The sequence below is a fragment of the Centropristis striata genome, chromosome 11 (genome assembly GCF_030273125.1).
Source record: "Centropristis striata isolate RG_2023a ecotype Rhode Island chromosome 11, C.striata_1.0, whole genome shotgun sequence".
In the NCBI taxonomy this organism is placed as follows: Eukaryota; Metazoa; Chordata; class Actinopteri; order Perciformes; family Serranidae; genus Centropristis; species Centropristis striata.
This window is the reverse complement of record NC_081527.1, coordinates 13,456,005-13,469,572: the sequence shown is the minus strand read 5'-3', so window position 1 is coordinate 13,469,572 and position 13,568 is coordinate 13,456,005. Positions and strand designations below refer to the sequence as shown.

The window sequence follows — 13,568 nt, the reverse complement described above, 5'->3', positions numbered from 1 at the left end:
ATGAGTGACTCTAATTCAAGACTTTCAGCTCTCTCTCTCTCTCTCACTCTCTCTCTCTCTTTCTTTGGCCACCGTAAAAAAATGCTTATTTGTCCCAATGCCAGTTTTCTCTGCGTTGCTTGATGTTAAGGGTGTAGGCATTCTAATGTCTTTCATGTTGCTGTAATAAATATGCTAATATTTCTAATTTCTCACCTGAAGCCTGCAGTGTCTTTTTTTTCACACATTCTCTCCCTTTTTCATACACACACATACACACACCAGAAATATGCTTATCCACAATTCCAGCGTACAATTACACTGGGACTTGCAGAATACCACGGTATAAAATTCAAAATGCCTTTACATGAAAGTGTTATGAAGCCCTCGCTTAATTATTTTTTGCTGTGTAACAAAGCCTGAAGGTATTACATTTTGTTTTGGCGAGCGCCTGACCAGTGTTGCAGAAAATCAGTGCATGACTGGGAAATTCAAGGGTAGTCTCATTTGTCCACAGTTCTGCTCTAATGGTGATAGCGGTGGTGAAATTCCCTTCGTAACATTTCTTGAATGGCAAAATATGGCCGTCCTGCAACCACATCTTCATTATCAGTGTGTGTGGGTGTGTGCGCACCTTACTGAGGGATAATTCTGTCTCGGGGGAGAGGTGAGGTCAGCGACTCCTGGCCTTGGTTAACCCCTTAATGCACTGGCCCAGTTGCTGTCACTCTATGTTACCGCCATTACACCTCATTTACCCCATCATATTAGGCTCCATATTCCCCTATCGCTCGCTCCCTTCGTCTGTCTGTCTCTCTCACACACACACACACACACACACGCAAAAAAAATCAAGGCCCAGTTCTCCATTTCCTCAGCATCTATCTCGTCCTAATCTTTCTACTGGCCTTGTGCATTCCCATTTCCCCCCCCCTAACCTATCCATCCTGTACAGACAGACAGAAAGGTTGGGGCTTCTTCTCTGACCTCGACTACCCCATTATCTCCCCTCTCCTTTTTCCTTCCTCTTCTCATAGCTTTCTAATTTCCCCTACCTTCATCCATCTATCCATCCATCCAAAAGTTTTCTCCACATGCAGCTCTCTCTTGGAGACCCATTGCCTCTTTCTGTCTCATTGCTATCACCACTGGGTTTCCTTTTACTATTAAAGGCCAATCCATAACTTTGGGCTTTGTCTTCAGGTGTCTCAATAGGAAGAATGTCATCTCCCGTATTTATTCTGGATAACATGGAGGCTACTGGGAGCCAAAGGCTTAGGAGATTGATTCATCATGCAGCTGCTATTGGCATCATGTGAAAAGGTCAGGTGTCCCTATGGAGAACACTTTAAAAGGCCATTGGTGACTGATGAGCCTGTCATGTTTGTATCACATACATGCACAAGCACTCTTCTCTTTTCTCTGTCTTTCTCCCTGTTCCTCTTCTCTGCACTCTGTATCACACACACACACTCCCATGGGAATGGTAATTGGGCCCCTCTGTCATGCTGTCGGGTGTGGGTTTGAGTGTCCCCTCATGTGCAACAACAGACATTAAAATAACACAAGAGACCATACAGCCATAGATCCACCGTGACCTCTGCAGGGTCAGCCATATGCGTACGTGTGTGTGTCTGTAGATTGTTACATCTCTGTGTTCATGGTCTCTGTGTGACCAAAAACGCTGCTCACGTGTGAGCGGTGTGAGCATGAAATAGGGAGACAAAAAGAAACCGTAGATACAATCTGAAGCAGAGGAAAGATTTCATCAGTCATTGGTAAAAATTTGCTGTAGTTCCTGCTTTGTCGCTCTTGATTGCATTGCATGTGTCCTCTCTAATCAAATATGGCCGAGTTCAGACAGGCTCAGTGTTTCGCGGTCGGCACACACACACACACACACACACACACACACACACACATGCACACACATGCACACATCAGTGCTCTTCTGTCTCATGAGGTTTTAGTTTGCTATCAAAGCGATTTCCTGTCTCAAATTTTCATCAGTAATCAAAGTTCCTGATTGAATTTGAAAAGTGAGCCTAGCTCTATAAATCACATTACATGCCTCACTCCCATCATGCCTGCTCTCATCAGCCACAGGAATGAGACGCCACCCTGGGTGTATGTCTGCGTCATGGTCTCCGTGTTTGAGTGTGTGTGTGTGTGTGTGTGTGTGTGTGTGTGTTCTTGTGCATGCAGTGGAACAGGAAAATGGATGTTGACAGAACTGTGATTTGATCCATGCATTTTTTTGTTGGGACAGATAATACAAAAAGGAGAGAAGAATGATGAAACGACTCGAGGAATAACACACCTGGGTCTGATTGTATGTGGACGACATTTCACTGCATTTGTTTTAAGGTTAACTGGATCCCAGATAGGTTGAGTTTATATGCATTAGTACAGCTCACATCAGTGATGAAGACAGGCAAAGTGAATTAGTTGAAAAAGATGTAAATGCTTTTGTCGGTGGAATGGATAGATAGATTAGTGAGCAGGCCCAGGGGCCCAGAGGTCAGGGGCGCACGACCTAATCCAGTCCAATATTTGATTTTCTTTATATTTACCTTCATATAAAATCTTTACTGCATGAAAAGGCGACAGTAACATTCCTTTAAAATTACAAATTAGGAAAGCAATTTAAATTACATTTTTGGCAGCAGTATAGCTATAAGAAAATACAACCTGCACATCCAGTATTTTTGAATGGTTTCCTATGATATTTTGTATAGGGTGTTGTAGCTTTTAGTACAATATCTGTGCAGATGAAAGTCAGTGTGGTTTGCCGTGGCAGGAAGCTTTGGACAGGAATCAGATAGTCTCTCTCTTCACCTCCAGTGTAAACTAAATACTGTTGTTCAGCAGCACCTGAAGGTTTTGGTTCACCTGTAAAGTGTCTCTGAAACAGACACAAAACAAGTACAAGAGACGCAAAACAAATGCACGGAGAATTCGAGTAGAATAGGGTGGCAAAATGACCAAACACTAGTAAAAACAGAAGTAAAATTACTACAAAGAGTCACAAAACGTTAAAAAAGAGGGAAAAAATTACTTAAATAAGATGCAAAACATCAATAGAGAAGCAAGACAGCTATCAAAACATGCGAAAATGACGACAAAGGCTACAAAGAGATGCAAAATAACTACAAAAAGATGCAAAACAAATACAATCAGATTCAAAACTCTAACAATAACAGATTCAAAATGACTACAAAGAGTCAAAAAATGACTACAAAGAGAAACAAAATGACCTAAAAGAGAAGAAAAAGTCACCAAAGACACACTAATTGGCTATAAAGGAGACTGTGCCTCCACACCCGTTGTCTCACAACTCGCCGCACTAAATAAGCTAAAAACTGAAATCTTTCCAAATCGATTTTGACCCAAGTCAAACAGGTAACCAGAAACGGAGAATCAACAAGAATACTGCCAGTGTTGGACAGCTGTCACCACCTAAAATCAGTAACATATTTCAAAATGGAGCAGAAGTAGAAGATGAAGTGAATAAGAGCAGAGGAGAATAAACAGTGTTTGGAAAAAAAAGGTGAAGAAAAACTTGGAGAGGTTTGGAGGGACTGAGATAATATTGACCACATAATCCCTAACAGATGTGAAAATCACTATTTAATGCCTGGCAGACATGACATGCTGAACTGCTATTGGCTATTGGCTGACTCAAGAGGGAATCTGACCAAAGACAAACTTGCTCTCGCTTAAATCGTGCTCTCTGTCGACGGAGAAAGGATGACGAAAATCTAAATTTAGAGCGAACATTGCAGGACCACATCTGTTGGTCTTTACATGACACAGACACATGCACACAGGCCGTGTACAGTGTCTTTCCACGACTGATAGTAGTGTCTATAGAAGCCTTCTTTATTTAGGTGTAAACATGCTGCTACTCAGAAACATACAGGCCTAGTCACTTCTGTGAAATCCCGTTTTGAAGCCTGTGTGACGACTGATTGCAGAGTGTTTCATGATTTCCTGCTCATGTCGCCGGTGTGTGTACATGTGTATGTGTGGAGGAGAGACATCGCTGTTCTTTTGTACACATCACGTGTTTACGTGTGTTTCCTATCCCGTATAATCAAACGCAGCTCTTCAAGTGCCATCAATCAAGCTTTGATGTTTCGGGAAAGAGCCTAGAAACCGCAGCAGCAACCCCCCTCTATGAGCCGAGGCTGGGCTGGGGGGATGCTGTTTTTAGTTTGGTGGATCCCTGTTTTCTAAAGCAAATGGAGGTGTAGATGCTCACGGCTCTGAAACGCACTATCTACAGTATATTATGTAGCCCATAAGAAATATGGTAAATTCAGGGTACTCAGGGTGAAAAACATACAGACCTCCGTGGTTTACGCCGACACACTTTTCTGTAACATCAAAGCAACAAAAGAATATGGTTCTACTCTGAGTGTTGCTCTGCATTCTCATGCAGCTTTCATCATACTATTCTTTGTCTTCTTCATCTGCTTTCTCTGGCTTTGTTTCTCTGGAGAGGATATAGAGCAGTGAGGCTGCACTCAACACATTTTACAGTAGCACACAAAATATAAAACCAGTTCATCAATTACTGCATGGTTTTCATTCATTCATTCATTTATTATCCTTAACTGCTCCAGGGGGTCATAAAAGTGGTCCCAAAAAAAAAATCACCGGCTGCCCTCTCCCCTCTCTGGAGGAACTTTACACTGCTCACTACCTAAAGAGAGCAGAGAATATAGTGCATGACTTGACACACCCAGGACACAAGACGTTTGAACTGCTGCCATCAGGCTGAAGATTCAGGACACACACAGCAAAAAGACTCAAAAACAGTTTTTACCCGTCAGCCATCAAGGCCTAAAATGATGCCATGAGGTGAATGGATTTAGTAAATAGCAATTAAAGAATGAAAAACCTGTAAATATTACGAACAACTGCAGATTACAGTGTTAGATCATGTGGTCTGTTTTACAATGTGAAAATCTTTGAAGTAGTGGTCCGATCCTTTTTTTTTTTTTCCTGACTGGAATTTGCCAATATCAATGCAAATATTTCTGCCATGGTGCGAGAATGTAAAAATAACAAGCAGGCAGGATGTGAACTATTTCACACCAAACCTGAAAGGTAGGAAGAACAAATTTAAAGGTGTTAAATACGGTATGTAACTTGTGATGTAGTTGTTTTGATATGTTCTTTTCTTTGTTTATGTTAGTTTGTTGTTGTTTAATTTTTTTCCCGTTTTAAAAAAAACATTTTCAACGATTTAGAAATTTTCGCTTTTATGTATCTATTTAAAATCTAGCACTGATGAGGAATGCACTTCATTTCATGATTCGTGATCTGACAATGATAATAAAGATATTCTATTCTTATCCGAACTTGGGTCCTGACATTGGGCAAGAGGCGGGTACACCCTGGACAGGTCGCCAGACTATCACAGAGCCGACACATAGAGACATTCACACTCTCATCTACTCCTACAGACAATTAAGAATGACCATTAAACCTAAGCTGCATGTTTTTGGACTGTGGAAGGAAGCGCGAGGACCCGGAGAGAACATACAAACTCCACACAGAAGATTTGACATTGTTATATTGGTAAAGCATTTTCTTTTGTAGGAGGTGAAAATACTTGCAAGTTGTCTGCTAAAGGCTAAATGGAATGCATTTATATATTGCTTTGTTGTACTTGCATCACTACAAGCTCAGCCTTTATAACAGCCACTGACCTACCATGAGAAACTGAGGTCAAGTGTCTTGCTGAAGTACACTTCAACATGTAGCCACGAGTAATTACAAAGAAGAAAACACAAACCCTGAGACTGATTGCCAATCTGCTCAACCCACTGAGCCACGGCCAAAAACTGTTGTTGCAGAATTTAAAAGGAATACTTCAACCTGCAAAATATAATTTCCTATATTAATTACTCATCCTGTGTAACCTTGAATTCTTAAAGGAAACCTTAGCTTTTTTTGCATGCTTTAACAAGGAACGAATAATCCAAAAATCAAGCATTTTTTTTATGAATTAAAGTAAATGGAAGCCATATTTATCATCAGAACTATATTGGAACAGCCATTTACAAAATCACACAACTCGTGCAGTAGAAGTCTGGTTGTGTGGTATTATAACTGTGCATGTATAAGTGTGAGACTGTTTATGATGAAGTTTTTTGCAAAAACGCATGATTTGGGGAATCATTTTCATATTACTAGATAATAAATACTTATAATTATAATGCATGATTCATGTGAAAGCTTTTAACTGGATGTTTTGATATATATTATATATAAATTGATTTATATTTGTATATATTTACCTCAATTCATCGAAAAAACTTTATCCAATTCTCCATTCACCGTTTTCTACTATAACTCAAGCTTAACACGGGGCGAGTACTTTATATAGAAATTATCATTTTGTGAGTCAAGTGTTCCTTTACGAGACTGCCTATATTAAATTAAACAGAAGTGTAATAAAAATAAATAAATACATTGTTGGTTTTTGTCGAACTACTATTTCCAAATTCAAGAATTAACTCAAATCATTGTCTTTGCACATGTTTACTGAAGATGGAAAATGCTCATTAAGTAAGATCATACTCTAAAACTTCCTTCCCCAAAAACAACTTCAATCATCATTATCTTTGGGACAAAGCCTTTTTTTTTTTTTCAAATCACAGCTGTGATGCCTCCAAGAACATTTGGTGCACCACTATGTTCACGTATTCCAGAGATATGGGGTGGTCTCTTAATGTTTTCCAGAGTCGTGAATGGAAAGAACAGAGCAGTTTAGTGGTGGGTTGGAATGACTTTAAACTCACTAGAATATGATCAGAAAAACTTTGCTACTCCACTTGAAGTTGATGATAAGTTTGGACTGCTTCTTATAAAGCAGGCATATAAGGTCATCTGCTGGTCTTCTTTTTACTATTATAAGACGGATGTTTCTTTACTATGCCGCCTTCCCTCCTGCGTCTACTCCTCCTCTTCCTCCGGTCTGTTTGTCATCTACATAATGGTTTGCCATTGACAAGTGGGCATGTCTACTTGGCATTGATTGGTGGTGGCCTCTGGGGATTTGACCAGTGACATAAGAGAAAACAGAGTGTGGTTGAGTGGTGCTGCTGGTTGTGTATGTGTGTGGGTGTGTTTAAAAATTACAGGGTATGAGTAAGGGAGTTTCACATAGAGCAGAGAGAGAGTGCATCAAAGTAATTTAACAGTAGACTTGTGAAGTAAAACCCACTCATATAAAACACTGACATTCCTCTGAAAAACAAAAGGTTTAGAGGAGGACGGAATGACGAATGGAGCAGCATGGGTGACAGGCTGGTCGATGAGTTGGAGTTGATGAGAATGATTTTTGGTGGTCGAGGGTCAATAACCTAACGGAGACATTTGGCTCTTCGTATGCATTTCTATTGCACCATCTGAGGCACTTGTAAATATTCATTTGGACTGCAGCCCTTATGTTCATTTGGTCATTTTTTTGTTTATTCTCATTTTAAAAGAACACATGCACTTTTCAGGGAAAAGGCTGCTGGCATCAAACCAAAGTATAAATCCATTGTGGTTACCTCAGGACCGTTGCAAACAACTTGAGTACACCTGTTGTTAGGTGAAAACCATTGACAAACATGCATTACTGAGATTCTCCTGTGCATTTTTAAAACATTTTCATCAGTCAAAGAGTTATTAGTCGGTCACTTGTTCAATCCACTGCTTTGGTCCAGACTCAAATATCCCCTGGTTTATGACCAAATACTAATATGCTCAGCTCTACCTCTTCTTCTGTGCTATAAAGCCAGTGTTAGCATGCATACACAGCATAAATATAATAGCATTACATTACAGTAGTGTTCAATATAATAGCAGTTCAATGTGACTAACCAGATTAATCCAGGTTTTTAGTATATTTTTTATTGCTTCATGGCAAACAAGGTACCAGTAGGTGCAGTAGATTCTCAGAAAAGCAACAAGACCCAGCATTCGTGATATGCAGCTCTTAAGGCTGTGCAATTAGTTGAAAGAGGTGTGTTCAAAAATATAGCAGTGTGGTATTCAATCAGTGAGGTCAGCAATTTTGTGAAAAAAACAGGTGTGAATCAGGTGGCCTCTATTTAAGGATGAAGCCAGCACTTGTTGAACATGCATTTCTCTTTGAAAGCCTGAGGAAAATGGGTTGTTCAAGACATTGTTCAGAAGAACAGCGTACTTTGATTAAAAAGTTGATTGGAGAGGGGAAAACTTATAAAGAGGTGCAAACAATTATAGGCTGTTCAGCTAAAAGTATCTCCAATGCTTTAAAATGGAGAGCAAAACCAGAGACACGTGTCAGAAAACGGAAGACAACCATCAAAATGGATGGAAGAATAAGCAGAATGGCAAAGACTCAGCCAATGATCAGCTCCAGGATGATCAAAGACAGTCTGGAGTTACCTGTAAGTGCTGTGACAGTTAGAAGATGTCTGTGTGAAGCTAATCTATTTACAAGAATCCCCCGCAAAGTCCCTCTGTTAAAAAAAAGGCATGTGCAGAAGAGGTTATAATTTACCAAAGAACACATCAACTGGCCTGAAGAGAAATGGAGGAACATTTTGTGTACTGATGAGAGTAAAATTGTTCTTTTTGGGTCCAAGGGCCGCAGACAGTTTGTGAGACGAGCCCCAAACTCTGAATTCAAGCCACAGTACACAGTGAAGACAGTGAAGCATCATGATATGGGCATGTTTCTCCTACTATGGTGTTGGGCCTATTTATCACATACCAGGGATCATGGATCAGTTTGCATATGTCAAAATACTTGAAGAGCTCATGTTGCCTTATGCTGAAGAGGACATGCCCTTGAAATGGGTGTTTCAACAAGACAATGACCTAAAACACTTTTTTTTTAAACACTTAAACCTTTTATTATGTCTGTAGCCTTTCACATTTTACTAAGATTTTAAAATCCTAATGTGCACTTAAAGTTATAAAAAACTTTAAAATGATGACAGTTAGATAGAGTAGTTTCATCTGGGTTGTATGAACCTTTTCCAGCCTTCATACAGATACTTTTAGAATATAATTAAATTAAATTAAACCTGTCACTTAGCACACATAAACAAAGCCGTGAGACTAAGTCAGGGAGAAGTGAAGAAAATAAACATCGGAAGTATACACGGAGAAACAGCACAGCACACAAATTACAAGTTTAAGACAAAAAGCAGTTGGTGGGTTTTTGTAGTGTAAAACCACAATCACACGGTCTGTAAAATGTCATGGAAAACTAACAGCGACTTTGGAGGCACACCAGCATACACACGCACACTATCCATAACCACATGCAGCAAGCACACATACTGTGATAGATGATGTTTGACCACACAAGATGGGTTACTAAAAGAGTGTGCAAGTGCTGACTCAAACTCTACTTATGGTCTATTCACACACACACAAAAACCCTCTTTTTCTCCGTCTAGATCTTTGTCATACTCTGTTGGATATTAAATGAATGTTTATTGTTTATGCCATTACGACAGAGCATTTGCGTTGTGCATGTGTGGTTATGTGCACACACACATAGAAAGCACAAACAGAGCTGAGTGTAGGCAGTTGGGGCTCTAAATCAGCCACGTGCTTACTAACAGAGGTTTGACCCAAATAACAGAGTAATTTATGAAGGCTTTTAGGCTGCGAGGCAGCCATGGAAATAGAACAGAGAATAATGTGAGTCTGACCGTAGCTACATCACTTCAGTTTATGTCCTAGTCTTTTACTAGGACACACGTCCGTGGTTCTTAATGATACAGAGACAGTAAACACAATGTTAATGGACGCTGGGTTTACAAAGATGTGCTCAGCTGCAAATGCAGAGCCGTGCTCACAATTATGGATGTGTTCATGAGCGAGAATACTAAATAGGTGCAGGTAGTGACTGGCATTTTTATAAACAGAGGCAAAAATCGACAGGAGAGGCGGTACAGTAAACGAGGGATAGTAAGGAACATGTGAGAGATGGATGGATGCAGAAGGAGGGGCAGACTTAAGCAGAGAGATCATTAGTACCCCACTGTAGGGCTCTGGCCCCGGGCAGGGTTAGAGGCTGAAATGGACTGTTAGCAGCTGCTGGAGGAGATGCCATCTCAGAGAAGGCCCCAAAAAGAACGAGTTAAGACACCTCAAGCACTCATATAGGTGTGTGTGTGTGTGTGTGTGTGTGTGTGTGTGTGTGTGTGTATGCATATAATCCTGTGTGTTACCCTCCCGTGCTGCAGCGGGTCATTTGCCTCAGTGTTTGAAGTGGAGATGCAGCGCTGAGGATCAGGCTCCTGTCACGGCTCCACAGATCAGAGCACAGAGCGACAGGATGCCATGAGAGAGGAGGAGAGGGCAAAGACAGACAAATGAGATGACATGAGACCTTTTCCCACACAAGCTTTTCTTTTCTGTTCTTTCTCAGACTGTTTGTCCAGACAATATCTTAAAACACAGTTAACGTGTGAAAATGACCATATAGGTCACTTGTACTGACAGCAAAATACGACCTATATTTACGTTTTAGACTGTCCTCCACAGCCCTCCAGTGGTTGTAGTAGTAATGACTGACAAATGTCGGACTTTCACCCAGGAGAAAAGGGTTTGTGTCCCGTGTGAAAACAAAAGTAAACACTTTGATTGAAACGTCATAGAACTTCTGTGCCCCATGAATTATTTTTTTTTCCTTACGTAACTATGTCACTTCTGGTAATCATGTCACTATGTGACTACTTCACTTCCAATATTTACGTACATTTATTTACTTTTTAAAATGTCTCTTAAAACGCCTTACCAGGATTTTTTCCCCCCTCAACCTAGGTCAGTGGTTTTGTAGCATAAATTCAACGTTTTTTTACAACCGCGAACCATACATGTATGAATAATGACATGTGCACTTTTTTAAGAACGCTCCACTCTTCTTGTTGAAAAATGGCATGTTTTTAGGTTGCTTTTTTTAACAATCTCCGTCCACACTGAAACATCTAAACAAAACCAGCATGAACAGTGGACACATCATAGAAAAACAGCTAAACTGCTCCTTTTTTAAGCTGGCACAGCACAGCCAACATCTGGTGAGGAGTGGAATAGATAGTGCTGTTACTTTGCCAAGTCGCAGCTGGTTAAACCTCCATTCTGTCCCCTCCTGTCCCAGCCTCTGAAAGACACTGGATAATTATGAGGTTAATGGAGCCAAACTAACAATATAGCTGTGCTTCTTTTTTTAAACATATTGTCCTGTTTGTGCTCTCAGACAACTGAACAAGAATCTTTGGTAGTGATTTAATAGATGTTAATAATGGTTAACAGGATTGTGAACTTTACTCAAATGCAAGGCCGGTATTGTGAGATTTGGAGGTCAAAACAGGGAGAAAAAACTGTATACTCTGGACAAACAGCACATGCAAACTACTGCAAAAAAAGTCCTTCCTTTGCCTTTCCCAGTCACTCAGAAAACAAGACTCCATTGATAGAGAGCCGTGAGAATCAGGGGAACGAGCAGTACGTCAGTAATGACATTACACTGTTCCCTTTTTTTCATCTGATACACAGTCAGATGATTTACTCAATGCCGTCCGAGGACTCATGACAGACAGACAGAAGAGGAAGAAAGAAGAGCAAAAAGGGGGGAAAAATCAGGAGGGAGTGAAGAGAGAGCCGAGCCAATTTGTGCGTTCACATGTTTTTCTCAGACTTATCATCACGCAAATTAGGTCCTGCTTTCTGCTGATAAGGTCAGCTGTCAGTCTAGACTTATTTAAAGTGTGTACACACAAACAGACACATACACTGCCGAACGCACAAACTGATTTTTAAGCTGATTTTACATCATTAGGACAATCCATACATAACCGCACACACATTTCATTTAACATGGTGACAGCCTACTCCCACTCTCTGGAGAGCCCCGCGTTATAAAAATCTTCTTTCTCGCCCTTCTTTGGATTTAAATTCATCGTCATGTATTCTAAAAATCCCCCTCTTATAATCTCATAGTCATAAGCTCATGAGTCATAAACTGTAAATTCATTTGCACGTTGCAATCCGTCCCTATGGAGTCACACGTCTGAATGGCGCCATACAACAATGCCACAGATAGTCAAGTGTTTTGTGTGGAGAAATGCTCCTGTATGCAGGTGCCAGTCTCTGTCATTGTGACATATTCATCCCGACTATGGCAGAGGTGCATAAAAGGTATTGCCAAAAGCTGAGCGTTTGTTAAATGAAGATGAATGGGATGCTTTGGATTGAAGGTGATATTTTATTTAGGATCAGACGTTTTCTGTTTGGTAATGCAACAGCCACTCTCGCAACAACATGACAGCCCCGGGAAATGGATATTGATTAGAAAAGGTTGATGCTTTTTCTCCCCCTTGTTTTTTTTCCTTACACTCCCTCCATCTCTGTCTCTCTTCTCCCCTGCTGTTTGGCTCTTTTTAATACCGTCCCTCCCTCCGTAGCAGTGTCAGAATTTCCCTCCTCCTCTCCATCTCTCTCTGTCTGTTGTACGGTCGTAATGTGTGATGTACTATAAAGCATGATGGATGGTTTAGAGCCGATTTTAGGGCCCCACAGCTGAAGCTGGGGTTGGAGGACACCTGATCAAATTTCAGTCATGTACGTGCCAGTGTGTGTGTGTGTGTGTGTGTGTGTATGTGTGTGTGTGAGTTTGTGCGTGTAAGGCAGAGCAAGAAAGCAAACAATAGCAAAGCAAATAAGAGAGAGATATGTCTGTGTATATGAGAAAAGAGAGTTTCCCGACACCAAAGCCTGAAGATGAAATGGTTCTCGACACAGTTAATTCAATAAAGAGACAAAACCACATTAGTATCAGCTGCAGCTCAACTTGTGGATCATCTAACAGCTAAAATACAAAATACCAGCAATGTTCTCTTACACAAAGGAAGGAATTATATCATTTTTGAGTCAGTAAGACATCTTTTATTTAAAAACAGTAGGAGAGACAGCCTTGTTCATTATGTTAGAATCAATTCATAACTAACTGCAATTGAAGAAGAAAATAATTGTACATGTTTTTCCCTTCTTCTTCTCCCTTGTATGTCTGTATTGTATGTGCATATTATGGTCAATGCTCCATGCTGATGTCATCATGTAGTTTTGTCCCATACTCACCTGGGATGTTGGGTGTTTTTTTCTTCATGTGATTACACGTCAATATATTTTTGTCATAAGTAAGTATGTAATGCATGTATTATATGGTGAAAGACTAATATTATTTTTTCAGATTTTTATTTCTTTCCTGCTGCTACGTTGTGTTGTATACTTCTGAAAATGATTAAAAATCAACCACAGAGTGTCCACAGTCCAAACCAAGAAGGCAAACTTTATTACTCCTTTCAACCCTTTTTGTTTTTACCTTTTACAATAAAAACCCTAGACATATACACTGCGTAAGGGTTTATCAGATGGAACTCAAATTCACGAGAGCATTTTGCTTCAAGGAAACGTAATACATTTTTCCTGTCATATTCGTCACGCCCACAGCATTTAAAGGCCTTAACCTAATGTTTACCATGGTCATTACACACCTCCATGCAACCTTTTCTGAAAGAACCTGA

The 13,568-nt window shown here is 40.2% G+C and overlaps 1 protein-coding gene across 6 annotated transcripts in view; it reads right to left on the bottom strand.

The window, feature by feature from the left end:
• LOC131980729 (eotaxin-like) overlaps nucleotides 1–13,568 on the bottom strand; it is a 226,883-nt gene that overhangs the window by 128,417 nt on the left and 84,898 nt on the right. The gene's annotated exons all lie outside the window — the stretch shown is intronic.